The sequence below is a fragment of the Silene latifolia genome, chromosome 9 (genome assembly GCF_048544455.1).
Source record: "Silene latifolia isolate original U9 population chromosome 9, ASM4854445v1, whole genome shotgun sequence".
NCBI lineage: Eukaryota > Viridiplantae > Streptophyta > Magnoliopsida > Caryophyllales > Caryophyllaceae > Silene > Silene latifolia.
Genome location: NC_133534.1, coordinates 159,176,658 through 159,193,210, shown reverse-complemented (window position 1 = coordinate 159,193,210; position 16,553 = coordinate 159,176,658). Strand labels below are relative to the sequence as shown.

The 16,553-nt window shown below is 33.7% G+C and overlaps 1 long non-coding RNA gene across 1 annotated transcript; it reads left to right on the top strand.

The window, feature by feature from the left end:
* The first annotated feature begins 2,897 nt into the window (after nt 1-2,897).
* Nucleotides 2,898-6,649, top strand: LOC141598354 (uncharacterized). Its single transcript, XR_012523442.1, has 3 exons — nt 2,898-3,126; nt 3,340-3,432; nt 5,853-6,649. It is a non-coding gene; the product is annotated as an uncharacterized LOC141598354 (long non-coding RNA).
* The last annotated feature ends 9,904 nt before the right edge of the window (nt 6,650-16,553 follow it).

Below are 16,553 nucleotides of genomic sequence, written 5' to 3'. Positions count from 1 at the left end.
ATAGTTAATTAAATACGTAAACTAATAAACTAGGTCAAGGCAGAAACGGAAGTTCAGAGACAGAACTCAACCAGGAACAGGCGCAGCAGAACTGCGTCCTTCGGAAGAGGCGCAGCAGTCGCTGCGTCTGTTCCTGGGTTGAGTTCTGGCTGTGAAGCCGGAACCGCATCTCGTTAATGTTCATTGGTGAATTTAATGGTCGATTAATGGTATTTGACTCGGATGAAAGTGATTAACATATTATTTACATGTGAACGAGGTCATAAAAACGATAAAACAAGGGCTAAAACTAATTGGAACGAATTAATTACAAGATTATAAGATTATTTACAAATTAACAAACTAATCAAATTAATTAGACTAAACAGGTTATTAATGATGAATTAATGATGGTGACGGTAAATAACAGATACAAGTATGTCAAAGATGAATTCCAGAGATTCAATATGGGTAAATCGAATCTCTAAAAACCGAATTGACTTAATGACGAAAACCCGCAAATATGGATTATAAGGGATTTAAGTCGGGATTTAAAAGATGAATTAATTATGAAGAATTAATGAATTACAGGTCAAAATTATCACATTCAAATTGTTATGTTAATGAAACAATGAACAATTGATAACAAAGCGAAAAACAAACGGACGAACAAAAGACGAAGGAAGAAAAAAAGAAGTAGGAACTGCGGCAGCCTCACGAAGAGGCGCTGCAGGTACTTCGTCCCTTTGAAGAGGCGCAGCAGTTGCTGCGTCCTTTCTCGACGGTTGTCTTCTGATAATCCGTAAAAAGGGTTTTTAAACAAGGTTTTACAAATCGGTTTTAAGAATACTTTCGACCAAAATCTTACAATATTAATTACGATAATAAAGAACAATAAACAAAAGAAGGATTTACAACCTCAGACTTACATGTTTGACGAAACGAGATGAACTAAGTTAACATTTAGTGATGCTCGACTCGAATGTAGACGAAAGTGCCCTCTAGGAGGAAAACGAACAAGATTGATTAATGTTGATTGATGTAGAGTTGGTTAAATTGGTCGGTCATGCTAAACGAGGCTGGTACTCAGAAAGATCCGAGCATACGTGGTCGAAAGTTCAAGTACGTAGACGCCAAAAAGTAAGAACGTGGTCTAGAATGCAAAGGGAGAAGAGAAGGGCGGACACTCGCGTGAGAAATATGTGAGACCGAAGGTCTCTATTTATACTAATCACGGAATGAGGGTTTAGGAAAGGAGAGAATGATCCGGAAACAACCGACTTAGGTTAAACACGGAAACTTGGACAAAAAAAAACCTTGAGGAAAAGACGCAGCAACTGCTGCGTCCCTTGGAAGAGGCGCCACACTTGCTGCGTCCTTTCCTCAGCGGGTTCCTCTTGCGCAAGAAAGCGAGTTTGACAGTCTGTCGTATTTTAGGCATAACATTCTCTACAAGACTCGGAATAAGGTGATTTTGGTGGCGTTGGAAAGCTAAGAAAGAGATCTAGAACTTTTTGTGAAATTGGCCTGACCCAAAAAAGTCATTATCATCTCGTAAAACGGGCCTAAACTTCGGGTTGTCATTTTAACTAAATGAAATGCACATTTTGTAATGTAAACTTTTAGTTTAGCCTAATGAAGTGACATGAGACTCAAAATGAGATATAATCTCAACATTTATGACATCCTAACATTCGGTAGACAAGCACATTGCTTTTGACTCGGGATTTGACAGTTTTAGGAAATGAAGACGGTTTTTGACCCGGACTCCAAATGAACTCTAATTACTGCCAAAACGACCGTAATGACACCTAGATGACGACCATGAGGTAGACACAAGTATTTGAGATATCACTTGATGATAAACTTACGAATTGTCATAAATCGTTCAGTGTACCAAACATGCGGCCTAATCATCACCGGGTGGTTTGCGGGAGGTGCATAAATGAGGTATCTACAGAGCCCCCACTTTGGGTGAGGCTTGGACAAGGCGAAAGTCAAAGTATAGCCATCAGGTCAATCGAAGATTACAACTTGACGACTATGGCGACGCGAGGCGGCTCAAGGGGTCTGAACCATGGACCTGTCGTCGGGAACATTTTAGAGTCTGTCGACTATCGGGGAGGGTCGTTTAAAGTCCATTAGACTACATAAGGAAGCTCGCCAGCCATAAGAAGAGACCATATCTGAGATTTCTTTCTCGAGATGTTTCCGGAGGTGCGTGGGAGCTAAGGGTAAAACCTAAAAGTTATGTAAGGATTGTGCTAGGGTGTGGGATGTAACACCCTGAATTTTTACCAATCTTTTAAAAATTCTTCTTATTTTACGTTATATTTCGTTGCGATTTTAAAACTACCAGACCCCCTTTAATTAGATGACAAAAGTTTCACATTTTTAATTTTCTACTTTTTTTCACGTTCTCGATAGGAATTTTCTTTTATTTTAATAATAGATAATATGTATCTTCCTAAATACGTTATTAATACGTCTTTTACTAACCCAATTCAATTTATGTTACTATTACAATATTATTATTATCTCCCGATTTATCTTAATCAACTATTTAAATTTTCTATGGCTTAAGACTCGTTTAACATTGTGACTCTCTGTCATTCTCTGAATAGTAAATTATATTCTACGTTAATGAAATGTCTTATTAATATGCGATTACTATCAACTTGTGACCTGACTTAGTTATTTTAGTGGTTGAGTTTTATTTATACAATTATACCATCATATCATAAATTTATTTTCTTTCAAATTTCAAATTTATTTACCTTATTTTATAGTTTTAAAGCCGAGTCAATATTTAGACGATGTACAAATCAAACTCTAGCCCAAAATTTGGGGCTCATACACGTACTCCTCACGTGTCACTCCCACTTGATTCACTTAATACCCTTCCTAATTCCTTTACTCACATTTATTAGTCAAAACAAAACCCCTACATTTCCTTCTCCTTCCTCGTTTTCCCTTAAAACACAAACAAAAATAAACATAAAACCCTTACCTTTACCTTCATTAAACAAACCAACAATAATGAAACTAAATAAATAAACCCCAATCCTTTTCATATTGTTTAAACGAGATCTTGGCCTCAAATTTTGGTCTTAGTTATTCCTATTCTCAATTTAAATCTCATTTAAGGTATCTTATTTCAATATTTCATTTTTTTCAGATTTTGTTCTAGTTTAATTTTGGTGTAAAGTCGACATGCATGTCTATTATTAGATATATTTTGGCTTAAAACAACTCTTACTTTAACAATTTCTTTAAAACGGAATTAATTGAGTAATATTATGGTGATGTAGTTGTAAAATTGTTATTGTTGTTGTGCGTGTTGGTGAATATGCCGAGAAGAAAAGAAGCGGAGGAATCGGATCGGACCATCTTGACTTGTCGGAATCGTCTGAGGATCAGATTTTCGCTCAAATCCCAAGTCCCGTTAAAAGAGTGGGTAAATTAACATTTTTTTTATTGTTGCATGTGAATTTGTGTAATTGTTTGTTAATTGCATGTGGGTGATTTGAGTTATATTCGATAGTATGTGTTACATTTATGCGTCATAGAAATTCTGGTAAATATTATGGATTTAAAATGAGAGTTTTGATTTGGGATGAATGAATGGTGAAGACCGAATGGTCTTTAGTCAAAGAGAGATTTCTTTTTTTTACAAATCTTTAGCATAAATGTCATTTTACACAACTATTTTGGGTAACTAATAATAATAATATTGAAATAGTGTAAATTTTGAGGTATCATGTTGACCGAATTGGATAGGGTGAATTGGTGAAACATGGTTTAATTTTTCATTATTTTAATAAATTATGTTTGGGTGATAATAATATAGTTTATTAAAATATTGTTGTTGGTGTTAGCCGAGATACAATTGTTAAGATAAGAATGGATTTTTTATAATAGACTAATCTAGTTTACTTTGACAAAAAGAAATGTTTTAAGGTAGGTTTTAAATTTGCTAAAGGGTGGTAGTACATATGTTATTATATGGTTACATGCATATATTATGTCAGCTTGGTAAAAATTGAGTACACATTATATTTTCTATTTATGAGGCTTGAGTTATTGTAATATTGTTTGTTTTGTTCGATTTCATTATTATAAGCTTTGTAATTTAATTTCTGTTTTATTTTATTTTATTTAAGAAAAGAAAATGTAATTTAATTATTGTTTGCGAGACTTGACCATCGATACCCCCAAAAATGTAATAATTTAAAGACCTAGTTTATTTTCTATAATCGAGTTAGAATTTTAGAACCTTGGCGATCGTTTAGGCCTGACACACGATATCGTTAGTCCAAATTCAAAATTTTAAGTAGTAACGACTTAGAAGTAATTTTATTTTATGAGTCACCATTTGATAACAATTATTCGCACATAAATTTAAAAAGGATTCGAGTACCAACTATTTTTACCTTAGGTGCATGGATTTGAATAAAGTAGTTCCTTTTGAAATGTCTCAATCAAGGTATATTATTCAAATTGCAAATTAGAGTCAAATTTTCAAAGGCTTAAATATAATTTTTACTCTAATTCAAGTTCTCAACTAAAACCGAGTCCTCTTAGCCTACCGTATTATTAGCCAAATATAGAATTGCTAAATCGGAATTTTGACAAAAGTTCTTGTAAAACTGTTTCGGACAAATCCTCTCAACTTGATATTTTCAAATAATAAATTTAATAGTATAGAGTGAACTTAAGTGAATAAGGAAATGATTCTTTAATATCCTTATTATTAATCTAGTACCAAATCCAAATTTTTAAAACAAGTGACTTTCCACTTTTGGTCAAATTTTCTTAACTTGGATTATTTAGTTAATAAAATCAATTATATAAAGTGGATTAGTAAAAATTGTATTAGGAAGCGATTTTACAATCAATTAACTACCAAGGGTCCAAGACCGTCCCTTAGTTAGGTTGATTAAACTTGGTTTGATAATATGGTATTTCACTTGTATTATTAACCTAGTTCGATAGCGAAGTCCCGGCTTATAAATAGGGACAAACCCAATAAGGCGACCAATGATTGAATTTGTGCTAGTTGGTTTCGATAAAACTTTTATCAAGGAAAGAAATTCGATTTGAAATTGGAGTTAACATATAACGTTTTAAAAATGAATTTCAAAATATTTCATTTTTTCTTGGGTATTTTTAGGGCTGAATTCGAAAGCTCATTGAGCGGGAAAGCATGTTGTTATTATTGTGTACGTAATGACATGGAAGAATAGCAATTAGCTTAACCGTATAAAACCGTCCGTGCGTACGAAGGGTCTTTGGTGGACCTATCCTTTGACTCGAGAGTAGGTGGGAGTGTGGCCATACTTTAGGTGGGGACCTGATCAGTCTCGTACGTGTTAGGTGGATCGCATCCGGGTTCCCTAAGTTCTATATTTGGTTAGCCTTAGGGGATAATAGCCGGGTGGTGTTTAGTCCGTGGTACGAGTAATATCCCCACGTACCGGCATTCGACCCTGGAGATGAGTGGACGAATTTCGTCTTAAACGTGCTTATGTCACCACGGTAAACAGGGGTAATAATGTAAGCCCCCTGGTATCGGTGTGATTGGCGGTATATGATTATCGTACAAGTTTCGGTTATGGGTCATATGATGGAACTTGTACGGTAATTGGCCAGTATATCGTGATAAAATGGTATTAAAAATAATACGGCATTGAAAAATTTATTGTTTTCTCAAAAATTATGTGTTAAAAGTATGGACGTATGATTCTGTTATACATACTGATAATGATTGTTTATGTTATGTTTTAGTTGTTTAAAGAAGTTAATCTACCCACCTGACGTTTGTTGTTTTTCTTATAAAACTTTTACAAATTTTAAAACTTCGGATTTATTAGATTTGTGAAGATCGGCCATTTCCGAGACAGGCGAAGCTGAAGATGGGATTTAGATATATTTTATTAGAACGTGTTAGTAATTTGTTAGAAACAATTGTAATATTTAGCTTTATTTTTGTAATTGGAATTAGTTGAAAATAGTAGTGACTCGGATATGTATATATCTTCCGCTGTTTCCTTATTTGGACATATATTTAATAAATTCCTAGAAATACGGGTTGTTACATGGGAACTTATGGAGAATGACACCTTTGTTGAACTCGGTGAGGAAACAAAAATATCAAGGGTAGCAGGACGTAAGCGGGAACTGCTGGGGGAAATCTGCTTGGGTCGGTCTCAAGCGAACTCTGGCAAAAACTTGAGGTTGAATCTCCTTGTCTCGACAAGAACAATCGGCTGTCATGAACTCTCGCTGGGGGATTACTGGGGTTGAATCTCCATGTCTCGAGAAGAACAGTGAACTCTCGCTGGGGGGTTATTGTGGTTGAATCTTCATGTCTCGAGAAGAACAATCGGCTGTCGTGAACTCTCGTTGGGGAATTATTGTGGTTAAATCTCCATGTCTCAAGAAGAACAGTGAACTCTCGCTGGGGGATTATTGTGGTGGAATCTCCATGTCTCGCGAAGAATAATCGGCTGTCATGAACTCTCGCTGGGGGATTGTTGAGGTGTGTCGAAACACCGTCAGATAAAATTCGCTCGTTGTTGCAAGCAAAGTCTTGATAAAGTACTGCTTCTGATACTTACCTGCATGGTTAGTAGCCACACAAGAATGCAATCTAATATATGCACGTAAGCAATTATCACATGGACCTCGAATGAGGAAACACATAGGCTTTGCAAAAGTCATTTCTTTTTAAAAGTCGTTTAAAACTTGTTCAAAGAAATTTGTCGTTTGTAATGTGTTATGCATATTCAATGAGCTTTAGACATAGGACTTTACATGACACAGATCTACAAGGACGCAACGCGAAATGTAGACTTAGGTTTGACTGATGCGACACTAACTTAGATTTGACGCAACACAGGGATGAATTTGACAGACTTTGTTTAAGTATGCGCAACCCCTAGCCAAGTGTGGGTGACAATGCGTATCAGTTCCAAAGGTATAAGAATTGCAAGAATGATGAAGGCATATAAAGGCAAGGCATGAGCCATGGATCATCTGTCTACTAGGACTTCTTTCACCACCGTTTGCTGCAAAAGAGACCCCTCTTGAGGCACGATGACTTGGAGAATTGATCTAAGATCTTTGTCATTGTCCGGACCGAGTACTAGTTAGAATTAGAGGAATAAAGGAAGGGTGGCATCTTGGAAGAGACGGCCCCAGGATGAGAAGATGACTCCGGACTTTGGTAAAAAAGAGGCTGGGCGACAATAAGGAGCCCCAGTATAGAGGTGTTGGTTGTAGAAGGGATGTTAATTGAGGTTGGAAGGTTGGAAATTGGGATGGTTGATAATTGAGGTGGTTGAAAGTTGTGATTTAGGATGGTTGATAATTGAGGTTGAAAGTTGGGATGGTTGAGTCCTTGAGGGCTGCCTACGTATTCACGTAGTGTGAAATCAAACCAGATCGTAGTTCTGAGGTTTGGTTAATTTTGTTTGGGTGTTGTGGTTGTATCCTTCTTATGTAAGAAGAGACTGCCTACGTATCCACCAGAAAAGGTGAAATCAAACCATGCTCGTAGTTCAAGTGTGTGCCTAAGCTATGTTGTTAGGACCTTAAAGTGTTGGGAAATGTGTCCTCAACAATAGTGCGATCACATGATTTAAATATCATTTTTAAATCTCATTTTAAGAATACATGTGGGATGTAATATTTTACAGTCAACTGGTCCACACATATCGGTAATGATTGGCTGACTAGAGTTTGACATTACTGTCGTCCGACGGTGGTGATCAGTTGATCCCCTTAGGTCATACCTATAGGGAAATACTCTTAATTGATTATTTAATTAATCGTATACCGATACGAGTTAATTAAATTGCTTAAAATTGACGGATGATTTTTGTGAGTATAATTTACGTATCTTATTGTAAATATGATTAAATGAGACACGGTCTAAGTAATCGAATTGTTTCATTACTTAGATGAAATTATTGTTTCTGTAAAACAATTGAAACGGAATGAATAAATTGTTATAAATACAGAATGTTGTAGTTTATAATTCGGGAACACTTTTGGTAAAAGTAATTACAAATTACTAATCGATTTTGTTAATGACATATTTTATGAGTATGTTGATTTTTAATGTGTTAAAAATACATTACAATTTCATAAGTCAAGTAACATGTCACACATGTTACAATTGACAAATGACAAAGATAATATGGACTACCATTTTACATGGTAACCGAAAATATGAAGGGCATTAAGGGTTTGTGTTGTTTAATTTATTTTATTCTAAATAAAACACAATGATAACCCTTGAGTTGCATGCCTAGCCTCTTGTGAAGAGCAAAAGTGAAATGCATTGGGCATACTACCCAAGGCATTTTTTCGGCCAACCATAGGAGAAAAGAAAAGAGTTTTTCTTTTCAATTTATTCATTCATCCTTACACAACATTTTTAGTAGTGTAAGAAAGATACTCTCTACAATATGTGATTTTTCTAGAGAAATAAAATCTCAAAAATACTCCCTCTTGACCGAGATTTTCAAGAGTAAAAATACAATTTATTTTGTGTCAATTTTATAGTAAAACTAATATTATTACTAGATCTAAATAATATTGGTTATTATGAGTTTCCTTGGGTATATGCTTTTGGGAGAGGTTCTAATTTGAACCTTGTTCATCCAATATTTGGAAGCTCAAGAACAAGTGAGTAGGTGAACTCACTTGTGCCCATAAATCCGAAAAACACAATGTAAGATGATGGTTTCTTCTTTATATTGTTTATTAGTTTGCATGCATAAGATCCACCATTTAATTTTATGACAAATTAAAATAAAACATATATGAATATGTTGAGTATATAGATCTACTTTTCCTTCAATCGGTATCAAGCCATGGTTGTTTGCATGCAAATCGGTTAAAAGTTTTTCCGAGTTATAAAGATTTAACATATAAAACTTGTATAATTTGTGTTATTTGATATGTCACAAAATTAATTTTTGCATGTTAAAGTTTCTGATCCTAAAATATATTTAGGATATTTTGGTTAATTTATGGATTTTATTGTTCATTTTATATAATATTGGCATTAAAATGTGATTTTTATGATAAAAATGTCATTTTTGGACGAAAATTAGCTAAACTTCGAATTTTCTGGTGGTTTTTGGATATGTTTTCACATATATTATTTTTAGATGATCTGGAAATTTTCATAATTTTATGAGTTCTTATGCTCGAAAAATGGATTTTTCATGATAAAAATCGGATTTAGATGAAAAATAGGTTAATATGAGAAATATTTCGAATCTGGTCATAGAAATTTAGTATGTTGTCACATGAAATTTTACAAGATGTGTGTAAAATAATAGGCTATAATGAAGTCTGCATGCATGATTTATGGATTTTTGATGAAAAATAGCATAAATAGTGACTTAATTAGTGAATAATTGCTAAAACATACTTCATGACTAAGGAAAAACGTCACATGTTGCATTTTATTATCTTTTTCAGATCTAAAATTGAAAAGTTGATGAATATAATTTTTCTCATGTTTTTATGATTTTTATTGATAAATCCGATAAACCGCAACATTGTTTTTTCCGATAACTTTCAAAATTTTTAACCTAAGTTTTTGAACATTATGAGTGTCATGGTGTTTTTCCAGAATGTTCATGAGTTTAAATTTCAAATTTTGAATTTATTTGAAATTTTGTGATTTATTTGAAGTTTATAGCTTATTTTTGTAATTTTTGGTCCATTAATGAACAATTTTAGAAATATGAGTTAATTATGGTCAAATAATTAGTGAAGACTAAATTTTGAGTCCTAAGAGGTTAGGGTAATTAACTTATACATAAATATGAATTTATGTAATTTTTGTGATTATAAAATGTTGAAATCACGCAAATCCGTAAAAATCGAGTAATATACGATATTGGCTAATTAAAGGCGATTTAGCATAAAATTGGGCATGATCATACATATTATAATGCTGCATTTTCTTTATGATTGTCATGATTTTAATTTATGTAATTTTTGAATTATGTAATTTTTTACTTAGTATGGCCTTAGTTTTTTAATTGGTATTTCCCGAAATGTATGGGAATATCGATTCGGTTGTAATTTTATTGTGATCTCGTATCACCGTTTTGTAATTTAATAGATTTATTTTATTTTTGTTACAAATGTATAATAGAAAATTATGTAATTTATTATGTAATTTTATTCATTTCGGAGTTCCGAAAGACGGATTTCTTCAAGATGGCGATACATAAAGACGGTGTTACCTCGAGATGCGTGCCACAACCGAAGTTCAAGGGACCAATGGAGTTGGTTTCCAAATATGTAATAATTAAATAGTTTTTCTATTTTAGGAAGGCCATACTAGGATTTTATTTAATTTATGCTTTCCATTTTATTCATATGTTGCATGCATCGCTAAATCGCCATAACTAAAACATGCATCATCTTTTAATCGAGTTTATCGACCATGTCAATTAGAATTATCGTAGTTCACCGCTTTAGTTCACTTAAAACGTGATAGATAATAAATTGACATGACCTCTCGCTAAAACAATTAATTGAGACATAGCCTTACCAAATAGTAGAAACCATGAAAACCTATTTCGCGAGGGAGTGCACTCGGCTACACCGGGGTACAAACCTTGTTACGTAGGGGAAGTGGGTGATAAATGTCTATCCATCAAATTCATGTTGGTAAGGGATGTATCGGTCACACCGTGCCCAAGTTGATGTGGATTTGGATCATGGACACATTTATTCGAAATTTGGGTTGAACTCAACAAAAGTTTTTGATAAGGGATGTATCGGTCACACCGTGCCCTTGTCGGATGTGTTTTGGGCTAAAGATAAAATGTTAATGTAATTTTATCGACCAAGAGTTCTAAAAGTAGAATCGATTAAAGAGTTAATCCACCGAGTTATATTGATAAGGGATGTATCGGCCACACCGTGCCCAAGTTAATATGAATTTGGATCTTGGAATCATTTATCATAGTTGGGTAGAGGTCACTATGTAAATGCTATACTTGTTTTTCAAGTATTAATAAAACGATAAATGTTAAGTTTTCCACTATTCCGTTGTTATATTGTTCTATTTCTTTACCACAGTTCATATACGATATCATTTCGTTTTTGATTCAAAACTCCATTAAAACATCGTAACTAAAGACAAAATTTGAATTTTCTTCTAAAAACCTTGAATTAACCATTGCTAAGGATCTCTTGCAAAGAGTATAGATTAAAGTTATTCATTATCAAACAGGTTTTTGATTCTAGACTAACACATCTACTTACAATGGATTGTTTTTCATGTACTTAAATGAATTAAGTACCTTGAAGCAATAAATTGTTTTGGTAATTAGTTTTGTCAAAAATTCGTAATTGACCAAAATAACGCAACCACTTCAATGAAAGTTTTAAGACTAAAACGAACAAATGAAGAGTGATCTTCATGAATTCAATTTTGCTTCTCAAAGCAAAGACTCATTGAAATAAGTGGGAGCATTCTCTTAAACCGTTAAGATGAGGACGAGGTTCAAGAAGTAAAGATTATAATGGAATTGATACAAGGTAATGTTAAAAGTAAAGTTGTTGAGAATAGCGATACTAAACCTATCAATCCCGACCGATAAAGTTTCCATTGTCTTAAATGTTGGACACAAGAAAGGAAACTACCCCAAATTATTGAAGAATCAACAAGTTAGTTGTGGGACATCTAATGGGACCTTCTTCTTTTAATGTTTATTTGATTAAACATAAATTTTGCTAGTACCACTTCGTCAATATTAGAAACCAGTGGAGGTTCTCATCATTGTATTCGACACATAAGATGATTAGAATATGACGACTAGCAACAATGAAGTCGAGAGATAGAGTCATTGTGTACTAAATCTAGTTTTTGGGTTTGGAGTTGTACTTAATTGTGACTATTAAGTACATAAAATCTAAATAAGAATACAAACTTGTTAAGATACAAAAGAGGTTTCACTTTTGTGACCCTATACACCACGATTTGATGTATGGCTAGCCCATTATCAAGGTGATTATATTCTAAACCAAACCAGAATGATATATCATGAAGATGATGCAAGACTCAAATTGGTAACCCAAGATTAAACCTTGAATTTTAGAATGATGAACGCAAAGAGTTATCGAGTACTCTTGAAACCATTAGATTGTTAATGGTATATGCGTATCTTGTATTCAAAGCAAGATATCTCGTGCCATTTGGTTGAAAAGGAGATCGAGGTTTTAAATCATTGATCCAAAATAGGTTAATCATTTTCTTTTACCAACGATTTAAGTTGACGCTAATGTGTTCACTTAATAAGGTAAATATAAAAATCTTTGAAGAAGTTTAAAGAGTTCAAGGAATCACGATTTAGTCGTGATGGGATTATCAAAGTGAAGACTTTGTTATAAGCCAAAGGAAATGTGATATAGTATCACAAGTTAATCTCTCTTAGCACGCATTATAGAATAATGTGTGGTTGGATAAGAAATCAAACGCTATTCAATATGGTTTGGACTTCAATCAAGTTACTTTGAGTTACTTGATCCTTTTGGGGATTTTATCAATTTTTGTCTAAATTATTTTTCCACTAAATCGAATCATATGAGATATGAAATGGTAAGGGTACCATGTTTGTAAGTTTTCACAAGAAACATATGCTCATTTGTCCTCTTCAATTATCACGAGTACGACGGGTTTGCGGCTCGTGAAGCTGTCTTTCTAAAATACAAGTTTATTTTTAGAAGACAGAGTGGGAGAAATTATTCAAGAGCCACAAAGAATGCCACAGAGAATGTTATGTCGCAAGAAACTGGTCTTTCTTGGCTACATGAGACGTTTTGTGTAAGAAATTGTTTCTTCAAAACCTAGGAGGTTAAATTCGTCACTTGTTAAAGATGATGAATTCATGCTACTTTTAAGAAAGTAAAGAACTTATAACTTACAAAAGAAATCGTTTGATTCAAGTTGATTACTTCTGGAAAGTAATGAACATATGACTTACATAAAACATGAGAGTGTTTAAGTCACAACTCAATACAAGGCTTAGAGCCATGAAAATCCGAAATAAAAAGACTTGATTAGTGACAAAGGGTTTTGCACTAATAAAGAGAGATTTCATAGCAAGATTGGTTGAAAAGGGTTTTGCACTAATTGAAATGCTTAAGTCTATTTGGATCTTCTTAGGGATTGTGTTTCATTATGAGGATACACATATAGCATGTGAATCTAAAACCCACTTCTTCAAAAGAAGGAATGTATTCAATACATGTCATAAGTTTTATAGATTATTGCAATCCTAAAATAATGTGAAACTTAAGAGATGGTCTTAAGTAGGACATCAATAAGTTAGAATCAATGTTTTGATCATGTTATAAAACTTTTCTCGATAAGTCGAGAAGTTGTGTTTATACATGGAGTTTAGTGGGAGTTACGGAAATTTTTATTAGTCTTATATGTGGATGACATATTGATCATTGCGAATGATTTAAGACTTTTGGAGTATCATAATACATCTTTAATATCCAAATTTATGAAGATAAATCTACATGATATTAGCGTCAATAAGAAGTCTTATGTTGATAAGATTCATGACTAGTTCAATTAAATTGAACATATTTGATTGATTCCATTTGCTTCCGCTACCGGATCAATTAAATGAGTAATGATGTATAACACTTCATATACCTTGAGTATGATGAATTGTTTTCAAAATCGAATTTAAGTAATCTTTACCAAGTAAGCCATAAAGATTACCCTTAAGTGCTTGCAGAAGCATTAAGGCTATGATGCAAAGTGTTTATGATGCAATTTTGTGTAAAGGTGTTACACAAGTGACAATTGACAATTGAGATTGCGCATGGTTTCCGACAAAACCATAATCAAAACACAATTAGGATGGTTAAGATACCATTGTGGCAATGTTAATTAAGAAGTAGATTTTCTAGAATCGTTCTAGGCAATAAAGAACAATGAGTGATATTTATAACGGAAATTGAGTACACTTGCAATCATGAGATGTGCAAGAAGGATGAGTCCCGCACACTTTGAAAACAGTGGGAGCTATTCTTAGGCTAGAGGGCCTATGTCTTGATTGGATCTCAACACGTACTCAGAAAGTTTTGTAATGCAAATGTATACATTACAAAGGAAAACGAGTATGTAGTAAGGTTGAGTAAGGTACAAGAAATTGATAAAACCTACTAACCAAAGCCTTCTCAAAGGCTAAACATGATGAGTCATGTCATTTCAATTGAATTGAAATGAACAACTACGTACAAGATCAAATTAGATTATAGAACATGAAATAGTAATCAGGCATTGACTATTCGTATGTGATAATCGCATTTGTCGTTCGAGTTTTACTTTAAAACTCTTTTATTATACTTTGTTACATCCAAACGGGTTGTAGAGACAACGTTGAACCCCGTTAAAGTGAACCCGGATTAACATAGTATTAGCCCATAGTCACTTGTATGAGGTGACGTCTCGAAGTGACTAGAGTGTGATGTGATTGATGGCAAGTTCAAGTGCCATAGAGTCATGTGGGATGACCAGTCGATCACATAGGCATACTGTTAGGAACATTTTGTCGGGCCTTATGACCGCTTATAGAGTTCTGACAATTTATATAGCCTGGTCGTGGCGAGAGCTGCTATAGTATTCTAATGAGTCGATACTTTTGACTAAAGACTGTTCGCCTAAGATGGCACAGTTTCAGATTAACTTTGATTTGTGTTACTACGACCTTCGTAAATGGGGTCAAATGGGCATATTTTGGGTTATGATGGCTGTGGCTAGTCGAAGGGAATAAGTGCGATAGGAATTGTCCACCCCCTTGTCAGGGTTAAAATAATATCAGAGGGCAACTCGAGGAGTAATGAACTAGAAATGCGTGGCCACGCTCGGAAGGTATCTATGATAGATAAATCCGGTCAATCAGTTATTCTCCAGATCGAGGAAACCACTCTCGATATGATCACTTGCAAGTACGACCCGAAAGACACCTTGCATTGAGTGGGAGATAGTAATAGGACAAGAGAATTGGTGACGCACACTTGTCGAGGACAAGTGGGAGATTGTTGTGAAATGTGTCCTCCACAATAGTGCGATCACATGATTTAAATATCATTATTAAATCTCATTTTAAGAATACATGTGGGATGTAATATTTTACAGTCAACTGGTCCACACATATCGGTAATGATTGGCTAACTAGAGTTTGACATTACTGTCGTCCGACGGTGGTGATCAGTTGATCCCCTTAGGTCATACCTATAGGGAAATACTCTTAATTGATTATTTAATTAATCGTATACCGATACGAGTTAATTAAATTGCTTAAAATTGACGGATGATTTTTGTGAGTATAATTTACGTATCTTATTGTAAATATGATTAAATGAGACACGGTCTAAGTAATCGAATTGTTTCATTACTTAGATGAAATTATTGTTTACAGAAACAATTGAAACGGAATGAATAAATTGTTATAAATACAGAATGTTGTAGTTTATAATTCGGGAACACTTTTGGTACAAGTAATTACAAATTACTAGTCGATTTTGTTAATGACATATTTTATGAGTATGTTGATTTTTAATGTGTTAAAAATACATTACAATTTCATAAGTCAAGTAACATGTCACACATGTTACAATTGACAAATGACAAAGATAATATGGACTACCATTTTACATGGTAACCGAAAATATGAAGGGCATTAAGGGTTTGTGTTGTTTAATTTATTTTATTCTAAATAAAACACAATGATAACCCTAGAGTTGCATGCCTAGCCTCTTGTGAAGAGCAAAAGTGAAATGCATCGGGCATACTACCCAAGGCATTTTTTCGGCCAACCATAGGAGAAAAGAAAAGAGTTTTTCTTTTCAATTTATTCATTCATCCTTACACACAACATTTTTAGTAGTGTAAGAAAGATACTCTCTACAATATGTGATGTTTCTAGAGAAATAAAATCTCAAAAATACTCCCTCTTGACCGAGATTTTCAAGAGTAAAAATACAATTTATTTTGTGTCAATTTTATAGTAAAACTAATATTATTACTAGATCTAAATAATATTGGTTATTATGAGTTTCCTTGGGTATATTCTTTTGGGAGAGGTTCTAATTTGAACCTTGTTCATCCAATATTTGGAAGCCCAAGAACAAGTGAGTAGGTGAACTCACTTGTGCCCATAAATCCGAAAATCACAATGTAAGATGATGGTTTCTTCTTTATATTGTTTATTAGTTTGCATGCATAAGATCCACCATTTAATTTTATGACAAATTAAAATAAAACATATATGAATATGTTGAGTATATAGATCTACTTTTCCTTCATAAAGTGCAGGGGTCACAAGGGTAATATTCCTTTGGTGACTCGAAGAATCGATTTGAGATAACTCCCTCTGATCATAGACCAAAGAGGTATAATTAAGTTTGTAAAAAAAAAATTCCTTGTCGTGTGAGCACATTTAGTGGACCCTAAGGATGATATGGGTATGTCCCACCACTCTAGGAAGCAAAGTATTCGAAGACTCCATGTC